The sequence below is a fragment of the Callithrix jacchus genome, chromosome 10, assembly GCF_049354715.1.
Source record: "Callithrix jacchus isolate 240 chromosome 10, calJac240_pri, whole genome shotgun sequence".
Lineage (NCBI taxonomy): Eukaryota > Metazoa > Chordata > Mammalia > Primates > Cebidae > Callithrix > Callithrix jacchus.
Genome location: NC_133511.1, coordinates 125688616 through 125708462, shown reverse-complemented (window position 1 = coordinate 125708462; position 19847 = coordinate 125688616). Strand labels below are relative to the sequence as shown.

Sequence of the window (19847 nt, the reverse complement as noted above, 5' to 3'; positions counted from 1 at the left end):
TAGGCCCCATTCTGGCAGAGGTAGAGCGCGAGCACCTGCGCGATCCTCAGTTTCCCTCCCCTCCGCGCCCCGCCCGCGCCGCGCCCCGCCCCGCCCACGCCCGGGACCGGCCCTCCCTCCGAGCGCCCGGAGTCCCCCGCCCCCCAGCGCCACGGCCGGGTCCGCCTCAGCCAATCCGCAGCCGCCGGCGTCGGGTGCGCTTGGCCTCACCCGCGGCCCTCCTTCCCGGCGTCCGCTCGCCGCTCGCTCACTCCGCCGCCGCCGCCGCCGCCGCCGCCGCCGCCCCTCCGTTGCTGACTCGGTGAGGCCCGGCCGCGCGGTGGGGGGGGGGGGGGTGGCGGGGCGGCCCTGCCGGCTGTGGGTGTCGGGAACGGGCGGCTCGCGGGGCTGCAGGCAACCGGACCGAGTCGGGGCCGCCGCTGGAGCCGGGGCGCGGAGAGGAACCCCGGCATTGCCCCCGGACGGCGGGGTTGTGGAGATCCTGAACCTGGAGAGGGGCGGGGGCTCTCCATGTCAGGCAAAGGATTGGGTCTGGGGGTTCGCCAGGGGTCGGTCCATCAGCAGGCGGGTCCCGTGAGGCCCGGGGAGGGATGCTCGGCCCTGTGGACTTGGCTGGACGCCTCCGGCCCGGGGCCAGCGGGGCCAGCGGGGCCACCGGCTCCCTTGTCTCCCACGCCTTAATCCGCCCCGGACTGGTTTGAGCGTGAAGGTCTGCCTGAGGGTCCGTCAGCCTGGGGGCGGGTCCGGTGCGACCACTGGAGGGATGCTGGAGCTCTGGATGCCTTCGCCCGGGGCCTATAGGGCCGCCGGCTCCTGCCCCTGCCCATCCCACCCGGCTCCTGGAAAGGATTGGGTCTGGGGGTCCGCCCGAGGGTCGGTCACCTGCGGGCAGGTGCAGTGCGGCTGAGGGAGGGATGCTCAGCCCTGGAGATTCGGCAGGGCGCCGCTGACCCCATCCCAGCGCGCGTGCCCCCCGGTCCTCCTCCCCACGACCGCCCCCGCAGTGCAGCCGTCGGGACACGCCCTTGGCGCAGTGACTCCAGGCGCGGTCAGAGCGCGGCAGTGAGCAGGGTGAGGGTGCGGGCCCCGGGCCTGCTTGGGAGCGCCCCCCAGCCCGTCCCGTGCAGCGCTGGGTCAAAGGCAGGTGGGCGCGGAGCATGTGCCCAAGGTCGCACCGGGGCCGAGGGAGGGTGGTGGTGTCACGTGGCCGGGTCCGGGCGAACTTGGCCTGCGAGCCCGACGTCGTGGTCCGGGCCACGCGGGGCAGCCCCTGCTCGGAGCCACGCCGCGGCCAGCCAACAGCCGGCTTCTTTCGCTTTGTCAGGAAAGGCCGTGGGTCAGCGTCTTTATAATGTAAATCCACACTTGGCTTTCGTTAAAGCCGCAGGACTCAAAGCTAAGGGCTGATCTTACTTAAAAAGAAAAAAGAAAAACAAAACTCCGAGAGTTGAAAATCCCAATTACCTATTAAATAGGTAACAAAGTTAATATTCCCAACTCGGCACAGGGTTTCGGTTCCTCTCTGCTCCATGTGTTATGAAATATTTAAGAGCAGATTTTAGTGGGAAGCCGGTAACTTTGTAAGTTACCAAATAAAATGAAAATCAGTTTTACCTTTTGCAACGGTGTATTTTGTTACACAATTTTTTTCCCCAAGTGTCCGGTTTCTGGTCATTCCAGATATGCAAGCATGTTTAGTTCCTTCTAAGCCACAAACCAATTCAATTAAAAAATGGCTGAGCACGGGACAGGCTTTTATTTATGCCAGGAAGCAATCCCCCTTACCCCCCATCCATGCCTTTCCAAATTCTTTAAGGCGACTCTGACCGAGTGAACATAGCAATAAATCGAGGACATTAGTGTCGCCGAGAGTGCACACCGCTCCAGCCGTCAGTTGGTCTGGGGACCATCAGCATTCACAGCTGGTTCTTCGGGTTGGTTTTACCTCAGTACCAAGTGCCTGTGGACTGCTTTTCGCATGTAAATTACTGATTTCCTTCCTGTGCAGCATTGCTAGACTAGATATTGCACTTGAACTCCATCTTAACAGTTGGAATCAAACAGGAAAAAGGGCAGGTTTGGGAGTGCATATACTTTGTATCAAAGTGGCAGAAATTGGCATGGTGCACAGGCCAAAATAACGTTTCGAGTTTGTACTAAAAACAAGCCGCCCGCCCTGGAATTCCCGGGAAGCGAATTAAACGAGGTCCCTTCGGTTGCTGCTGCGTCTGCTGCGTTGGCCCCGGCCCCGCACCGGTGGTCACGGAGCGGTCAAGCTAGGCCTCCAGGGAGTCCTGGAGCGAGGGCCTGCCCTTACCCAACCCTGGCCCCGGGTGCCCATTCATAAAAACACCGTCAATTATCACAGTGAGCCCCTTTGAGACGCGCCCTGGGCTTGTGAGCGCGGTGCCTGTGTTTCTGTCTCGCGTGCAGCAGCAGTGATCAGAAGCACTGGGCATCGAGCTGCCCCCAAAGTTGGGCACTGCAGGGCTCGACCTTCACACGGAAAGGTGCGTTGCATTTCTCCCGCTGTCGCTGGGGTGGCCACAGGGACGCGCGCCAGCTCGCTCCGGAAGGTCTCTGTGGGCACGGCGGGTGGAACAGGATCTGAGCGCCTGGGACGCGCCAGCCCGGGGGCGGGGCTGCGGCTGACCTTTCCCCTACTTTTTCTCAGCCGTCACGTGATCCCCGCCAGGGCCTGGGGGGAAGGGGCGGGGCGCGAAGCCGCAGTTGCTGGCGGTGCCCTTCCGAGGACCCACGCGTTCCAAGCCCGAAATCTAAAGGCGCAGGGGCGGTGGCAGCGGCGGCGGCGGGAGGCGGAAATCGGCGCCTGCGCGGGCCTAGGGCTGCTTCTGCACTTTGATCGTTTGCATTTTTTCCTTCGTTGGAAAAAATGTTTAGTCACTCTGCAAGGTTATTAATGGCAGGCCAGAGTTTTGTTGCTGGTGGAAGCCTGAGCTTGAATTCCGGAAGAATTGGTGCTTTAAGAATTAAAATGGCTGTTCGAGATTGTATTTTTTTTTTTTTTTTTTTTTTTGAGACGGAGTTTCACTCTTGTTACCCAGGCTGGAGTGCAATGGCGCGATCTCGGCTCACCGCAACCTCTGCCTCCTGGGTTCAGGCAATTCTCCTGCCTCAGCCTCCCGAGTAGCTGGGATTACAGGCACGCGCCACCACGTCCAGCTACTTTTTTGTATTTTTAGTAGAGACGGGGTTTCACCATGTTGACCAGGATGGTCTCGATCTCCTCACCTCGTGATCCACCCGCTCGGCCTCCCAAAGTGCTGGGATTACAGGCTTGAGCCACCGCGCCCAGCCCCAGGGTATGTTTTTTAAACACATTGGTTACTTAACACAAGTAGGGACTTTTTTCTACTTGCTGACTTCAAATATTTGTTACCTTGTGTCAATTTCAACTTTTACCCCATTTAGATGTCGGGTGAAGGTTGGGGCCCCAGCAGGCCCTGGGCTGAGGGCACCCGCCCTATTTGGGTGACAGCCTCCGTTCTGAGAAGTGTCTGCCTTTGCCTTTCTTTTGTGCAGATTGTTCTTGGATCCAGGAACGTCTTTGGAAGTTAGCAATGAAAGGAGTCGCGCTGCTGAGTGGGGCGTGCCTCTCTGGGGTGTGCAGGAGGGTCAGGGTCACCTTGGAGGGTTGGGCAGTAGGGTAGTTACCACTCTGCTTTCTGAGCGATCTATGTTAGGCATTGGACACCAAGTTCTTTAAGTTAAGAAAGGAAGGCTCCATACTCCTGGTGTTGCTGGTTTGTGGTCCCCAGCCCAGGAGCTGGAGGGCCGTCCTGCCTTCTTCCTGTTCCCGAAGCCCCCACATGTGGCCGGGGCTAAATGCTGCCACTTCCTCCTAACTCACTCTTACTCGCCTTCCTCATGATTTCAGTGGCCTAGAACAGACATTCAGATATGTGTTGAAGGAATGACAGGATGTTGGAAACAGCTTTTCTTTTCCTTTCTTTTTTCTTTTTTCTTTTTTTTTTTTTTTTTTTTGAGAAGGAGTCTTGCCCTGTTGCCCAGCTGGAGTGCAGTGGCGTGATCTCAGCTCACTGCAACCTCCGCCTCTCAGGTTCAAGCGTTTCTCCTGCCTCAGCCTACCAAGTAGCTGGAACTACAGGCGCACGCTAGCATGCCTGGCTGATTTTTGTATTTTCAGTAGAGATGGGGTTTCACAATGTTGGTCAGGCTGGTCTTGAACTCCTGACCTTGTGATCCGCCTGCCTCGGCCTCCCAAAGTGCTGGGATTACAGGTGTGAGCCACCGCGCCCGACCAACAGTTTCTTTAAGGTTATAGTTTGCTTCTGTGCACCAGGGCATCAGGACACAGCATGCGGAATGCTCTCTGTGGAGTGACACAGTGACCAAAAAAATAGCAATAACCAAAAAAACATGCATATCCCTACCTATAGCTGGGACTACAGGTGCCCACCACCATGCCTGGCTAATTTTTGTATGTTTAGTAGAGAGAGGATTTCGCCATCTTGGCCAGGCTGGTCTTGAACTCCTGACCTCAGGTGCTCTGTCTGCCTTGGCCTCCCAAAGTGCTGGCATTACAGGCATGAGCCACCCACGCCGGGCCTTTTTTTTTTTTACTCCAGGACAGGCTCTTTGTTGCCCAAGCTGGAGTGCAGTGCCCTGGTGCCAACATAGCTCAATGTCATCTCCCACTCAGGCTCCAGGGATCCTCCCTCCTCGGCCTCCTGCATAGCAGGCACCACAGACACATGCCACCACACCTGGCTAACTTTTAAATATTTTTTGTAGAGACAGGCCTCGATATATTCCTCAGGCTAGTCTCAAACTCCTGACCTCAAATGATCCACCCAGAATTGGCTTAATTTTGGCAGTACGTGGTAAGACAGGATCTTGCTCTGTCATCCAGGCTAGAGTACAGTGGCATGCTCATAGCTCACTGCAACGTCACACTCCTGGGCTGGGACCACAGGCATGCACTGTCCCACACTTGACTGATTTTTTGTATTTGTTGTAGAGATGGGGTCTTGCTACATTGCCCAGACTGTGATCCACCCGCCTCGGCCTCCCAAAGTGCTGGGATTACAGGCATGAGCAACTGCGCCTGGCCCATTATTTTTTTTAATATACAACAGGGTCTTGCTATGTTGCCGAGGGTGACCTTGAACTCCTGGCTTAAGAGATCCTCTTGCCTCAGCCTAAGCTGGGACTACAGGTGTGCTCCACTGTGTTCAGCCTGGAGTTTTCATTATGAAGGGTTGTGTCTTGAATTCATGACTGTTCAATATTCACATTATTTAAATTGGCCACACAGTATACTTCCTGTGCTGACGTTTATTATAATGGACTATTCACATTTATGGGGTCAATATCATGGGTCGTCAGGTTATAAAATAGTTCTGGACTGGGTGTGGTGGCTCATGCCCGTAACCCCAACACTTTGGCAGGTGGAGGCAGGAAGTTCACTTGAGCCCAGGTATTTGAGCCGAGATCACGCCATTGCACTCCAGCCTGGGTAACAAGAGCGAAACTGTCTCAAAAAAAAAAAAAATTCCTTCACATTTCTTGTACATGAAACCCTCAAAAAAGCATAAGATGAGTCTCACATTCTTTTTTTGTGTGTGACAGAGTTTTTGCTCTTGTTGCCCAGGCTGCAGTGCCGTGGCACAATCTTAGCTCACTACAACCTCTGTCTCCCAGGTTCAAGCGATTCTCCTGCCTCAGCCTCCAGAGTAGCTGGGATTACAGACATGAGCCACCACACCTGCTAATTTTGTATTTTTAGTAGAGACGGGATTTCTCCATGTCGGTCAGGCTGGTGTCGAACTCCCGACCTCAGGTGATCGCCCACCTCGGCCTCCCAATGTGCTGGGATTACAGGCGTGAGCCATTGCGCCCAGCCTGTGAGTCTCACATTCTTGCTTCTAAGGTGCTTCCATTAGGTTTGAGAAATAATTGCTTTCTTCCTTTCTTTTTTCTTTTTTGAGAGGGAGTTTCGCTCTTGTTGCCCAGGCTGGAGTGCAGTGGTGCAACCTTGGCTCACTGCAACCTCCGCTTCTCAGGTTCAAGCAATTCTCCTGCCTCAGTCTCCCAAGCAGCTGTGATTACAGGTGCCCACAACCGTGCCCAGCTAATGTTTTGTATTTTTAGTAGAAATGGGGTTTCACCGTGTTGGCCAGGCTGGTCTTGAATTCCTCAGGTGATCCACCTGCCTCGGCCTCTCCATGTGCTGGGATTACAGGCATGAGCCACCGCGCCCAGCCAGGTTTGGGAAATAATTTCTGTTTGTGTGTGTGCATTCACTGGAAAAGCACAAGGGCACACATTGCAGATGTGCATATCTGTAGTTAAATAACAACGTGACTGCTTCGGTGCAGAGAGAGGATGGGCCCACACTTGTGTGCGGGGAGGAGCTGAGCTTTTTCTTCCCATTATTGCTATTTTTTTGTCTGCATCTCAGTTCAGCAGAGCCATGAACTTTACTGCAGGTGCCTGCTGGTTTTAGGGAAACCCCTGGGCTGCCAGTGTCCTCCCAGAGCCTTCCTGCTGCTTCCCTCGGGCAGCAGTGAGGAGGTCAGGCCAGATTACCGCCTTGGAAGTCATGCATGTTAGGAAGGTGGTTTCCCTAAGCTGGAGCCAGTCCTGGAGGCCAACACGAGCTTTCTAGCCAGGCAGAACCTTCCCAGGCATGGGTCACCCAGGCATCCAAGAACGTGTTGTCGGTGATAACTGCCCTGTCCCTCGCCAGAGACACTGCTTCTCACTCTGCCTACAGTGTCTTCGCGAGTTTTCCAGGGATGGGGCCCATGCCTTCCAGCCTCACGCTTTCTCTGTTCCTAGAGACCCTGCCTGGTGTTCCTGCTGAGCTGAGCTGTCATTTCCCGTGGGTAAGCTTTTCTCAGAGGAGTTCCAACACGGTTGTTTACCGCTGGAGGACATGGGCAGCGTTGGCTGGGTTTGAATAGAAGGCCGAGCCTGCTCCTGTGTGCACGCGCGCTGTGCAGTTCCAGCAGGAAGACTGCAGCATGGGAATCATTTGACAGTTGGTACTGATGGTGTTTGTACTTAGTGCAGTCTTATTCCCGGCTGCAATCACGTCATTTTGGTTCCAACGGTGACCTAATTTTATAACTGTGTTGCAACCTTAGGAATTTTAAGTAGCCTTTTTTTGTATAGTACCTACCACTTAACTTTGGGAGTTAAGAGTGTAAGTTTTGGAGTTGGACCTGGGCTTTTTTGCTTGTTTCTTGCTGTGTCACCCAGGCTGGAGTGCAGTGGTGGATCCCGGCTCACTGCCATCTCCGCCTCCCGGGTTCAGGCAATTCTCCTGTGTCAGCTTCCCTAGTAGCTGGGACTATAGGTGCCCACCACCACTCCCGGCTAATTTTTTTGTGTTTTTAGTAAAGACAGGGTTTCACCATATTGGTCAGGCTGGTCTTGAATGCTTGACCTCAGATGATCCACCCATCTCGGCCTCCCAGAGTGCTGGGATTACAGGCGTAAGCCACCGTGCCCGGCCTGGATCTGGGTTTGATTTCCAGCCCTGAGGTTTGCTGGATGTGACATTGGGCAAGTTTCTTGGCATCTAAGGCCTGGTTTTCTCATTAGTGCATGGAGATAGCCATGGTACCCATTTCCTAGGGTGCTAGTGGGAGTTAAATGAGCTAATGCTAGTCAAATACATTAATGTAAAAATATATATGCATCACATTGTCTAGCACATGCCAAAGGGTTTGGTAAAAGGAATGTTCTGGGTCAGCTGCAGTGGCTGATGCATGTAATCCTAGCACTTTGGGAGGCCAGGGTAGACGGATCGCTTGAGATCAGGAGTTCGAGACCAGCCTGGCCAACCTGGTAAAAACCCATCTCTACTAAAAATACAAAATTAGCCAGGTATGGTGACGCATGCCTGTAATTCCGGCTCCTTGGGAGGCTGAGGCAGGAAAATTGCCTGAACCTGGGAGGCAGACGTTGCTATGAGCCGAGATCGTGCTACTGCACTCCAACAGGGATGGTGGAGCGAAACTTCATCTTAAAAAGAAAAAAAGTTCTGTATCTTCATTATTAAAAGCACACAAAGGAACCTGTATGTCTTACCTACCCACGTTCCCACCTGCTTATCTGTTAGTGTCTCCATGCCTGCTGATTGCTATGTTGAAAGGCTTCTGCCCCACTGAAATTATTTACATATTTCAGTTGCTATAAAGGTCATTTTCTTGGAAGTCTGTTGTCACATATCAAGTTTTATTGTTTGTTTTATATGAGAGCGGCAATTCCCATATCTCAGTTTTTCTGGGGCGCGTTTTGAAAACTGGCAATGCATGTTTTGCATCAAGCTGACCTTTCACCTGCTTTCCTCACCACCTGCCTGTCTCAACTCTGCAGGATGGGGGTGCTGGGACCGGGAGGTCTGTCCGAAGGACCTGTGTGACGGGTGCCTTCTCGATTACGTGGCCAGTGTTAGGATTCAAAGGCCAATGACTTCGAAAGAGGTGAAAGGTTTTGATTAAAAGGAATTGCAAAGTGAAGGCTTTCAAAAAACAAAGCACCAGAGCCGTTTATTGGCCGGGGGTTTGGGGGCCATCGAGCAAAGCTGTTGGAATGGAGATAATTGTAAGCAAAATGGACGATGTGTCGTCACCGTCCCCCCCATGGTTGTTCACGTAGCGTTCAGTGTTGGAGACTCGTCTGTTCTCTTCTGGGTTGGGTCAGATCATCAAACAAGGATTCACGTCCTTGAGAAGGGTCTTTGGAAGGCGGGACCGTAACTTACGCATGAAGGTCATTTGCCAGCCGGTGCAGGTGACCTCGCCAAATGTCTCTTGGAGAACTTCTTGGGGAGTTTGGATTCATGGGCTGCCACCAGAAGTGCTGGGAGCTTTAAGCTAAGTATGTAGAAAGGAGAAAACAGAACTGGACAAAGAGCTGCTGGTCCTCCAGCTGCAAGTCAGTGGCATCGGTCAAGGCTGGTGGCAGAGGGGCAGGTGACGGAGCTGAGCTTGGAAGGTGGTGGGAACAACCACCGAATGGGTGAGCTAGAGACGGGACAGTGCGTCTGTGACAATTGTGATGAAGGGGTTGTGGCCTCAGCTGGGGCCTCTGATTCTGCATCTCCGTGTGGTCCCAAGAGCAGATTAACATAAGGTGCTTAAGTGCTCTGGCACAGACCTCAGTGACAGTCCCTTCATAGCCTCCAGGATGGCACGTGGCCTGGCTCCTGTGCTCCACCCGGGGGTCGGTGGGCACCCCAGCAGTGTGCTCTGAGCAAGGAGGTCTAGGTGAGCTCCCAGCAGGTGGGCTCCAGTTGGGTGGTCTCCACCCCTGCCATCCCCACTCAGCCTTTCTTTTTTTTGAGACAGGGTCTCGCTCTGTTGCCAGGCTGGAGTGCAGTGGCACAATTAGGGCTCACTGCAGCCTTGACCTCCCAGGCTCAAGCAATCCTCCCATCTCAGCCTCCAGAATAGCTGGGACTACTGGCATGTGCCACCACGCCCAGCTAATATTTTATGTTTTTGGTAGAGGAGGAGTTTTGGCATGTTGGCCAGGCTGATCTCAAGCAGTCTTCCTGCCTTAACCTCTCAAATTGCTGGGATTTCAGGCGTGAGCCACCATGCCTTGCCTTCTACTCAGCTTTTCAGGGCTCATGTTCACCCAAGGCAGAGGCACAGGCCAGGCCCTGGCTGCTGTGCCAGCTTCTCAGAAGTGATTTTTGTACTTTCAGTGAAAATAAACATGTCCATGGCCTCACGACAAGGCCGGACAACAAGATGTCTTTGGCATGGTGGAGGCCGCTGGGGTGTTGCCACCACCTCCGATTTACCCCATGGCTGGCCTGGGGGGCACACAGCAAGTAGGGGTTCTAAGTAAGGAACAGTCCCCAAGGGGTCGCCTGTCTGCTGACCCAGAGTGGCCTCCTCCACAAGTCCCTTCCCAGGGCTAGTTCAGGATTCCAGTCTGAGGGTTCCATGATGATTTGAGGGAGCGAGTGAATGACAGAGCGGGGAGGTTAGGTTCTCTTTTTATCCACCTGTATTTTTCCTGTGTTTTCTTATTTCTTCTTCTTCTTCTTCTTCTTTTTTTGAGACGGAGTTTCGCTCTTGTTACCCAGGTTGGAGTGCAATGGCGCGATCTCGGCTCACCGCAACCTCCGCCTCCTGGGTTCAGGCAATTCTCCTGCCTCAGCCTCCCATGTAGCTGGGATTACAGGCACGCGCCACCACGCCCAGCTAATTTTTGTGTTTTTAGTAGAGACAGGGTTTCACCTTGTTGACCAGGATGGTCTCGATCTCTTGACCTTGTGATCCACCCGCCTCGGCCTCCCAAAGTGCTGGGATTACAGGCGTGAGCCACCGCGCCCGGCTATTTCTTCTTTTTAACTTTTCTTCCTCCTGCTCTTTTCTGCTTTTCTTTCCAGTCAAAGTGTTCTCTCCTCTGGCCATCCTTGAACTTGGGACACACCCTTGAACTTGGGACACATGGCCTCGGGCCATGTGGTGCCTGCTGTGTGGCTTGGATCCCCGTGGTCATGCCTTGTCAACTTCGTCCCCAGGGACACCACCTGTTCCCACTGGGGCTGTGATATGTCTCAGATCTGGACATGGAAGAAAGTCTCAGGAGAGGGGCTGCAGATAGGCCTGCCCCTGGGGTCACGTGGATTAAAGAGCAGTTGGCCAGGTCTCTCTAGGAAGTCTCTGGTGTGGGGTGGCTTGGAGAAAGGAGGCCTGGGAGAGGGGCAAGAGCACAGCTGCTGCTGCCCAGCTAGGGCTGGGCCATAGAGGGGAAGTGTCGCTGGTGGGGCCCAGGGGCCCAGGGACCGTCACATCAGCAGGTTTTGGGGACTGAAGTGAACAGCCCTAGACCATCCCTGCTCCTCCCCAGGCAGGGCAGGCGCCGGCACTCTCAGTAAGAGAAACCCTGGGGAGGATGTGGGCACATGAGCAGGTAAGATTCATTGTCAGCTGATGAAGTTTTGGCTGGGTGAAGATGTGCTTGACCTCGTCTTTAAAGAAGACATCTTCAAAGAAATGAGAAAATACAGAAAAATACAGATGGGTGAAAAGAGAACTTAACCTCTCCCCTCTGTCATTCACTCGTGGTAGAGCAGGAAGGTCAGGTGCAGTATGCTCTGGGGACTGTCTGACTTCTGGGGCGCCGGGGAGCCACCTGCTAGCTCAGAAGCCAGAGAGGCCCAAGGCAACAGCAGAGGGACTGCCAGTTTGAGTGCCTGGTGGCCTCTCCCAGGAGGAAGCAGGAACAGGAAGTGGGGCTGGTCCATGGAGACTAACGGTTTCTTTGTATACCATGAGTGGGATGTGGCAGAGCCCCCACCAGCCCAAGGAGGCGGATGCCTGCTTGCCCAAGCCTCGGGCCATGCGGTGCCCCTGCCACCCTCCTCACTACAGCCTCAGGAAGGCCGAAGGGGTGAGCAGAGAGGCTGCCAGTGTCGGTGGCCAGGATCCAGACGCAGGCCTGGCTGCCAGCTGGCCTGAGGGCCCTTCCTCTGTGCCACTGTGCCTGGGCTCCCTGCCACCGTGCTCAGCCTGGCAGGGCATGCCCTGGACTCTAGGGAAGGCTTCTGGGAAGGGGAGTTGGAGCACACAGGTGCCCTGGTCTCCTGACCTTTATGAAAGGTGCTGGGGAGGAGAGGAGGCAGTGAGCCTGACCATGGACTGCCACAATGGTGGCGGGTGGAGGGCCCTGAAACCCAGGCCTGGCTGCAGTGGATAGGTGGCTCATTCTGGACACACAGAAGTGAAAGGAACACAGGCTGCAAAGTGGTGGAGTGTGCCCGCTCTTCAAGAAGCCCCTGGCCAGGGCCAACGTGGTGGCGGTGGTGAGGTGGGCAGGGCAGTCCGATGCCCTGGGAAAGCTGACTTGGGAGACACAGGGAGATGGGTGTCAGGCAGCAGGCAGGACTTCAGCGAGGGCAAAGAGGACAGGATGGCCATGTCGAGAGGGACCTGGACCTTTGGTAGAGCGGGCAGGGCAGGGCAGGCATGAGGAAGGCTGCCCCAGAGGCTGGGTGCCCACGAACACCACTCGGTCTTTTTCTACCCGCATTAACATAGGGCACTGCAACACGGACAAGGCCACTCTCTGCTTCTTGGTTTGCAACAGTGAAGAAGTGAACACAGAAGCCCCCTGAGCCAGCAGGGACACGGGGGCAGACTGGACCCTGCCAGCAGGGAGGTGCAGGACAGCAGGGCCAGCGCCACGTGGGTGGGCGTGGGGCAGCTCGGAACTCAGTGTGGATGAGAGGCAAGTTGCAGGAGCATGTGCAGAGTGTGGCGGCATTCGGGTGTGCCTCGCATGTGCGTGGTAGCACTGTGTGCATTTGTAGATGCTCAAATCCGGATGGGGAAGATGAGCCCTGCATTCTGGGGACGGGGAGAAGAGGTTGTATCTATTGCACCTTAGACATTTATGCATGGCTGGGCACCTATAACCTCAGCAGTTTGGGAGGCCAAGGAAGGAGGATTGCTTGAGTCCAGGCATTCGAGATCAGCCTGGGCAACATAGTGAGATCCCATCTCTACAAAAACAAAGATAAACAAAAAACTTGCCAGGTTGCGGGGGAGGGAGGGTGGACATTCTAACCAATACAGCGAAACGTTGAATTTGTTCCTTGCAGGAGGGTGCGTAGGTGTGACTCTCTGCTGCGATTTAGAGCATTTAAGACAGAAGATAGTCTCGCTGTATAATATAGTAAAGTTCACTGGTGTGTGTGTGTGTGTGTGTGTGTGTGTGTGTGTGTGTGTGAGAGAGAGAGAGAGAGAGAGAGAGACAGAGAGAGACAAGATCTCGTTCCGTCACCCAGGCTGAAGTGCACTGGCATGATCACGGCTCACTGCAGCCTCGACCTCCCGGGCTCAGGTGAGCCTCACCCCTCTGTCTCCCAAGTAGCTGGGACTACAGGTGTGCACCACCACCCCTGGCTTATTTTTGTATTAGTGGAGATGAGGCTGCTCAGGCTGGTTTCAAACTCCTGGGCTCAAGCAATCTGCCCGTCTTGGCCTCCCAAAGTTTTCATGAGGCTTATCTGAGGTCCAGGAATTTGTTAGTGACTGGCCTTCCATCTGGACCTAACCCACTCCTCCCTGAGCTCCAGGTCCTCAGAAGAGCTCTGTGCCCGTGGCCCTGGTCTTGTCCGCCCCAGTCTCAGCTGCTCACCTGCCTCACCTGGCCGTTGTCTGTTTGCAGGAAGGTGAGGTTAGCCATCTGTGGCCCCAGTCCTGTTTATGCCAGTGAGGTGAGGCCGCAGACCCAATTTACTTTGAGGGATTCCATTTGTGCTAAGTATGTTACAGAAAGGCATGCTGAGGGCCTTCTCCCTCCCCTCCCCTCCCCTCCTTCCCTTTTTCCATTCCTTTAATTTCCTTTCCTTTCCAGAGGGAGTCTCACCCTCTCACCCAGGAATGCCATGGCATGATCTCAGCTCACTGCAACCCCTGCCTCCTGGGTTCAAGCAATTCTCGCAATTCTCCTGCCTCAGCCTCCCAAGTAGCTGGGAATACAGGCGCCCACCACTCCATCCAGCTAATTTTTGTGTTTTTAGTAGAGACGAGGTTTCATCATGTTGATCAGGCTGGTCTTGAACTCCTGACTTCCAGTGATCCTCCCTCCTCGGCCTCCCAAAGTGCTGGGATTACAGGCATGAGCCACCACACCCGGCCTCAGGTTGGCTTTCGATGCAGGGGTATATCAAGGCAGGAACCGTTCTGACCACTATCGGTGGTTTTCAGACTCTGGTCTGGGAACCTCTACCCTCTAGGCCCAGGGAGGGAAGGAGCAGGGGAGTGGTGCAAATGGCTTTATCTGATTTCCATTCTTTTTTTTTTTTTTTGAGACGAAGTTTTGCTCTTGTCACCCAGGCTGGAGTGCAATGGCGCGATCTCAGCTCACTGCAACCTCTGCCTCCTGGGTTCAAGTGATTCTCCTGCCTCAGCCTCCTGAGTAGCTAGGATTACAGGCATGCGCCACCATGCCCAGCTAATTTTTGTATTTTTAGTAGAGACAGGGTTTCACCATGTTGACCTATATGATCTCGATCTCTTGACCTCGTGATCCACCCGCCTCGGCCTCCCAAAGTGCTGGGATTATAGGCGTGAGCAACCACGCCCAGCCCATCTGGTTTCCATTCTTATGAGTGCCTCGGTTTTAGAGACAGTAGGTACCCTCTGCCCCGGGTCTGGAGTGAGGCTGGCCCAGGAGCTGGGTGCCAGTCACTGGGGTTGGTTGGCCTCCATGAAGCCATGGCAGCCAAGTCTCCTGCAGTCCTCCAGCTTTGTTTCTGGTGACTCAGAGATGGGAGAAGCCGCCAGGCTGCATCCACTCCCAGCTGGGTGAAAGGTAGGGAGCAGGTGTGCCCTCTGGCTGGAGAGAGGTGAAGTCCCTGCATGGGCCAGGAGTGTGGTCTCCTGCCTGGAGAGGAAGCACCTGGAAGAGGCTGGGTGGGTGAGGCAGCAGGGGCGGGCACTGGTGGGTGCGGGCCCTGGTGGTGGGGGTGGGCCCTGGTGGTGGGGGTGGGCCCTGGTTGAGGGGGGGCCAGCTTTTCCTTTTTCATCCTTTTTATACTGGGCTCATAAAAGCCTTGTTGGGTTGGGCAAGCGGGTGGTGACTGTTCAGATATTTCCAGGTCGTGACAGGCGAGGCGGCTCATGCCTGTAATCCAGCAGTTTGGGAGGCTGAGGGGGGGCAGATCACCCAAGGTCAGGAGTCCGAGACCAGACTGACCAACATGGAGAATTAGCCGAGTGTGGTGGTGCATGCCTGTAATCCCTGCTACTCGGAAGGCTGAGGCAGGAGAGTCGCTGGAACCTGGGAGGCACAGGTTGCGGTGAGCCAATATTGAGCCATTGCAATCCATCTCTTAAAAAAAAAAAAAGAGGCCAGGCGCAGTGGCTCACAGCTATAATCCCAGCACTTTGGGAGGCCGAGGCGGGTGGATCGCGAGGTCAAGAGATCGAGACCATCCTGGTCAACAAGGTGAAACCCCGTCTCTACTAAAAATACAAAAGTTAGCTGGGGATGGTGGCGTGTGCCTGTAGTCCCAATTACTTGGGACGCTGAGGCAGGAGAATTGCTTGAACCCAGGAGGCGGAGGTTGTGGTGAGCCGAGATTGTGCCATTGCACTCCAGCCTGGGTGACAACAGCAAAATTCTGTCTCAAAAAAAAAAAAAAAAGATATTTCCAGGTTGTGGGGAGTGGGGACTGGGCAAGGGGGCTTGAGCATGGGCATGTCCACCTTTCCACATGCTCTGGCCCCAGAAACCTTTGCCCCTCCTGATTGTATCTTCCCTGGCCTCAGATGGGTAGTGCCATTTCTCTGCTGCCAGGGTGGGCTATGGGGTGAAGAGTGTGTGCTTCTCTCCCTGGGAGGTGGGCACTTGGGGTGCTTGGAGTATCTGAGGAGCTCTCCAAACATAACATTTTGAGCTCCGATTGCAGTGGATGAATGTTTCATTTCATTAAACACATTCTAGAACCTCAGGAGATCTTGAACGTGTGTAGAAGAGAGACCCTCCCGGCTCGTGCGGCCCGGCCCTTTACCGGTTCTCACGCATGACTCCTTCATACCCATCCGTCCATTTGCCCCACCCTGAGGGATTTTGAAGCAAGTCCCATACATGATGAAAGATAAAATTAGGCTGGGCACAGTGGCTCACAGCACTTTGGGAGGCCGAGGTGGGTGGATCGCCTGAGGTCAGGAGTTCGAGACCAGCCTGGCCTACATGGTGAAACCCAGGCTCTACTAAAAATACAAAAGTTAGCCAGGTGTGGTGTTGGGCACCTGTAGTCTCAGCTACTTGGGAGGCTGAGGCAGGAGAATCGCTTGCACCTGGGAGGTGGAGGTTATGGGAGCTGAGGTCATGATACTGCGTTCCAGCTTGGATGACAGAGCAAGACTGGGCCTCAAAAAAAAAAACTGAATAAAATTGCATGTATCAGTATTTCAGTACATATTGATAAAAGATGGGAAACCTTTTTAAAAATCACCTCTGCCTGAAAGCCATGGCTCCCACCCCTGGTCCCAACTACTCAGGAGGCCAAGGCAGGAGGATCGCTTGAGCCCAGAGCTGCAGTGAGCTGTGAGTTTTAAGAGACTCTGTCTCTTAAAAAACGTAACCATAATATCTTGTAATGCCTAAAAGATAATTAACAGAAATTCCTTAATGCCATGAGCTAACAGTTGTTTTGAATGAGGCTTTTAAAATTTTTAATTTAATTTTAGACTCGGGGGTACAAGTGCCTGTTTGTTACCTGGGTATTTTGCATGCTGGTGGGGGCCGACTTCTAGTGCACCCAGAGTGCCCCTGACGAAAGGGGAGAGAGTGAACATTGTACCTGACAGGTAATTCTTCAGCCCTTGCCCCACTTCCTCTCCTCTCTTTTGGAGTCCCCAGTGTCTGTTATTTTGATCTTTTTTTTTTTTTTCTTTTGAGACCGAGTCTCCCAGGCTGGAATGCAGTGGCCCAATGTCAGCTCACCGCAACCTCCGCCTCCTGATTCATGGGTTCTCCTGCCTCAGCCTCCTGAGTAGCTGGGATTACAGGCGTCCACCACCACACCCAGCTAATTCTTGGTATTTTTAGTTGAGACGGGGCTTCACCATGTTGGCCAGGCTGGTCTCAAACTCCTGACCTGTGATCCACCTGCCTCAGCCTCTTAAAGTGCTGGGATTACAGGTGTGAGCCGCCCCTCCCGGCCTGTTATTTCCATCTTCGTGTCCATGGGTACCCATTGTTTAGCTCCACTTATGAGTGAGAACATGTGGTATTCGGTTTTCTGTTTCTGAGTTCACTTAGGATAAAGGCCTCCAGTTGCATCCATGTCACTGCAAGGGACATGATTTCATTTTTTTTTTTTTTTTTTTTTGAGATGCAGTTTTACTCATGTTGCCCAGGCTGGAGTGCAATGGTGTGATCTCGGCTCACCGCAACCTCTGCTTCCTGGGTTCAGGCAATTCTCCTGCCTCAGCCTCCCAAGTAGCTGGGATTACAGGCATGCACCACCAGGCCCAGCTAATTTTGTATTTTTAGTAGAGATGGGATTTCTCCATGTTGGTCAGGCTGGTCTGGAACTCCCGACCTCAGGTGATCTGCCCACTTCAGCCTCCCAAAGTGCTGGGATCACAGACATGAGCCATCGTGCCTGGCCTGATTTCTCTTTTTTACAGCTGCCGAATGAGTCCTTGATGTGACCAGAGCACTATGGTGGACAGGATATGGAAGAAAAGAATGAGAAATCCACCCCTACCATTATATATTTGAGGAGAGAATGGTTGTATGCATAGACATTAAATAGAAAACACTTCTTGAGATAGTATATTTTGGTAACAGCTTAAGACTTTCATATACCATGAAATTTACCCATCTAAAGTGTACACTTCAGTGAGTTTGTTTGGGTTTTGAAACAGGGTCTTGCTCTGTTGCCCAGGCTGGAATGCAGCGGTGCAGTCACAGCTCACTGCAGCTTCGACCTCCCAGGCTCAGGTGATCCTCCCACCTCCTCAGCCTCCCTAGTAGCTGGGACTACAGGCACACATCACTGCACTCAGCTAATTTTTGTATTTTTTGCAGACAGTTTTGCTATGTTGCCCAGCCTGTCCGTGGTTTTTAGTATATTCACCGAGTTGGGCAACTACCACCACAATCAATTTTGGAATGTCTTCATTGCCCTAAGAAGATGCCCCACTCCTTACCCACACCTCCCGATCTTCCCATCTGCCCCAAGACCTGGTGACCACGAGTGTACTTCCTGTCTCTGTAGATTTGCCTGTTCTGGACATTTGGAATAAACAGAATCAGTGGGCAGGCATGGTGGCTCACGCCTGTAATCCCAGCACTTCGGGAGGCCAAGGCAGGCGGATCACGAGGTCAAGAGATCGAGACCATCCTGGTCAACACGGTGAAACCCCATCTCTACTAAAAATACAAAAAATTAGCTGGGCATGGTGGTGCGTGCCTGTAATCCCAGCTACTCAGGAGGCTGAGGCAGGAGAATTGCCTGAACCCACGAGGCGGAGGTTGCGGTGAGCCGTGATCGCGCCATTGCACTCCAGCCTGGGTAACAAGAGCGAAACTCCGTCTCAAAAAAAAAAAAAAAAAACAGAATCAGCAATATACGACCTCTGTGTGGCTTCTTTCACTCAGCATCACATCTTCAAGGCCATCCGTGCTGCAGCAGGTGTCGGAGGTCCACCCCTTGTCACTGCTGAATACCACTCCGTGGTGTGGATGGGCCACACTGTGTTCATTCGTTCATCAGCAGAACGTGTTCCCACTTTTTGGTTATCATGAATAGTATCGCGAATGTTCCTGTGCACGCTTTTGAATGGACATTTTTTCAGTTCTCTTGGGTATATACGTAAGAATGGAATTGCTGGGTCCTATGGTAAGCCTTTTTTTTTTTTTGAGAGAGGGTTTCACTCTTGTTTCCCAGGCTGGAGTGCAATGGTGCAATCTCCACTCACCACAGCCTCAGCCTCCCGGTTTCAAGTGATTCTCGTGTCTTAGCCTCCTCAGTAGCTGGAATTACAGGCACGTGCCACCACACCCAGCTAATTTTGTATTTTTTAGTAGAGACAGGGTTTCTCCATGTTGGTCATGCTGGTCTTGAACTCCCAACCTCAGGTAATCTGCCCACCTTGTCCTCCCAAAGTGCTAGGATTACAGGCGTGAGCCACCCGCCTGGCTGGTAAGTCTATGTTTATACAGTTTTTTTTTTTTTAAAGACAGGGTCTCCTCTGTTGCCCAGCTGGAGTGCAGGTGCAATCACGGCTCACTGCAGCCTCCACATCCTAGGCTTAAGCAATCCTCCTGCCTCAGCCTCCCAACTTGCTAGAGTTACAGGGATGCACCACCATGCCTGGGTAATTTCTTGATTTTTAGTAGAGATGAGGTCTTGCCATGTTCCCCAACCTGGTCTCGAACTCCTAAGCCAAAGCAATCCTCCCAGCTAAGTGCTGGGATTACAAGTGTAAGCTACGGCACCTGGCCCAATTTTTTATTTTTTATTTTTGCTTATTATATAGAGACAGGGTCTTGCTACATTGCCCAGGCTGGTCTGGAACTCCTGGCCTAAAGCACTCTTTCTGCCTTGGCCTCCCAAAGTGCTGGGATTACAGGTGTGGACCACGGTGCCAGGCCAGTAACTCTGTATTTAACCTTTTGAGGAATGGACAGACATTTGCCAATGTGGCTGCACCATTTGAGCAGCCGTGCTGAGAACACTGATTTCTCCACGTCCTTGCCAACACTTGTGTCATCCATTTTTGGCATACCAGTCATCCTGGGTGAAGGGGTGTTTTCCTGTGGTTTAGATTGGCACTCCCTATTAGCCACAAGAGGCAGTCTCACACTTACGGTGGTTCCCCCTTATCCTTGGGGGATACATTCCAAGACCCCATGTCGATGCCTGAATCTGTGGACACTACCAGACCTATACAGTCAGCTTGGTATCCTCAGGTTCTGCTTCTGTGGATTTAGCCAACCAAGAATTGAAAATATTTGGCGGGGGCCGGGGAGGGGACAAGACAGTAAGAAAAAATAATACAAAATTGAAAAATACAGCATCACTATTTACACAGCATTTACATCATATTCGTTATTGTAAGTAATTTAGACATGCTTTAAAGTATGCAGGAGGGTTGGGCTCGGTGGCTCACACCTGTAATCCCACCCAGCACTTTGGGAGGCCGAGGTGGGTGGGTAACCTGAGGTGAGGAGTTTGAGACCAGCCTGGCCAACATGGTGAAACCACGTCTCTACTGAAAATACAAAAATTAAGGCTGGGTGCGGTGGCTCATGCTTGTAATCCCAGCACTTTGGGAGGTCGAGGCAGAACACGTGAGGTCAGGAGT

General features: G+C 53.3%; 1 protein-coding gene across 9 annotated transcripts in view; it reads left to right on the top strand.

Annotated features, from left to right (window-relative positions):
- The first annotated feature begins 249 nt into the window (after nucleotides 1–249).
- CPT1A (carnitine palmitoyltransferase 1A) overlaps nucleotides 250–19847 on the top strand; it is a 79908-nt gene continuing 60310 nt past the window's right edge. For 7 of the 9 annotated variants that reach the window (XM_078341657.1, XM_078341656.1, XM_054241173.2 and 4 more), the window contains exon 1: nucleotides 250–301. The gene's annotated coding sequence lies outside the window, so the exon portion shown is untranslated. Of the gene's footprint in view, nucleotides 302–6825; nucleotides 6873–19847 lie in introns of all 9 variants that reach the window. The other 2 variants (XM_035263608.3, XM_054241171.2) reach the window with 1 other exon arrangement.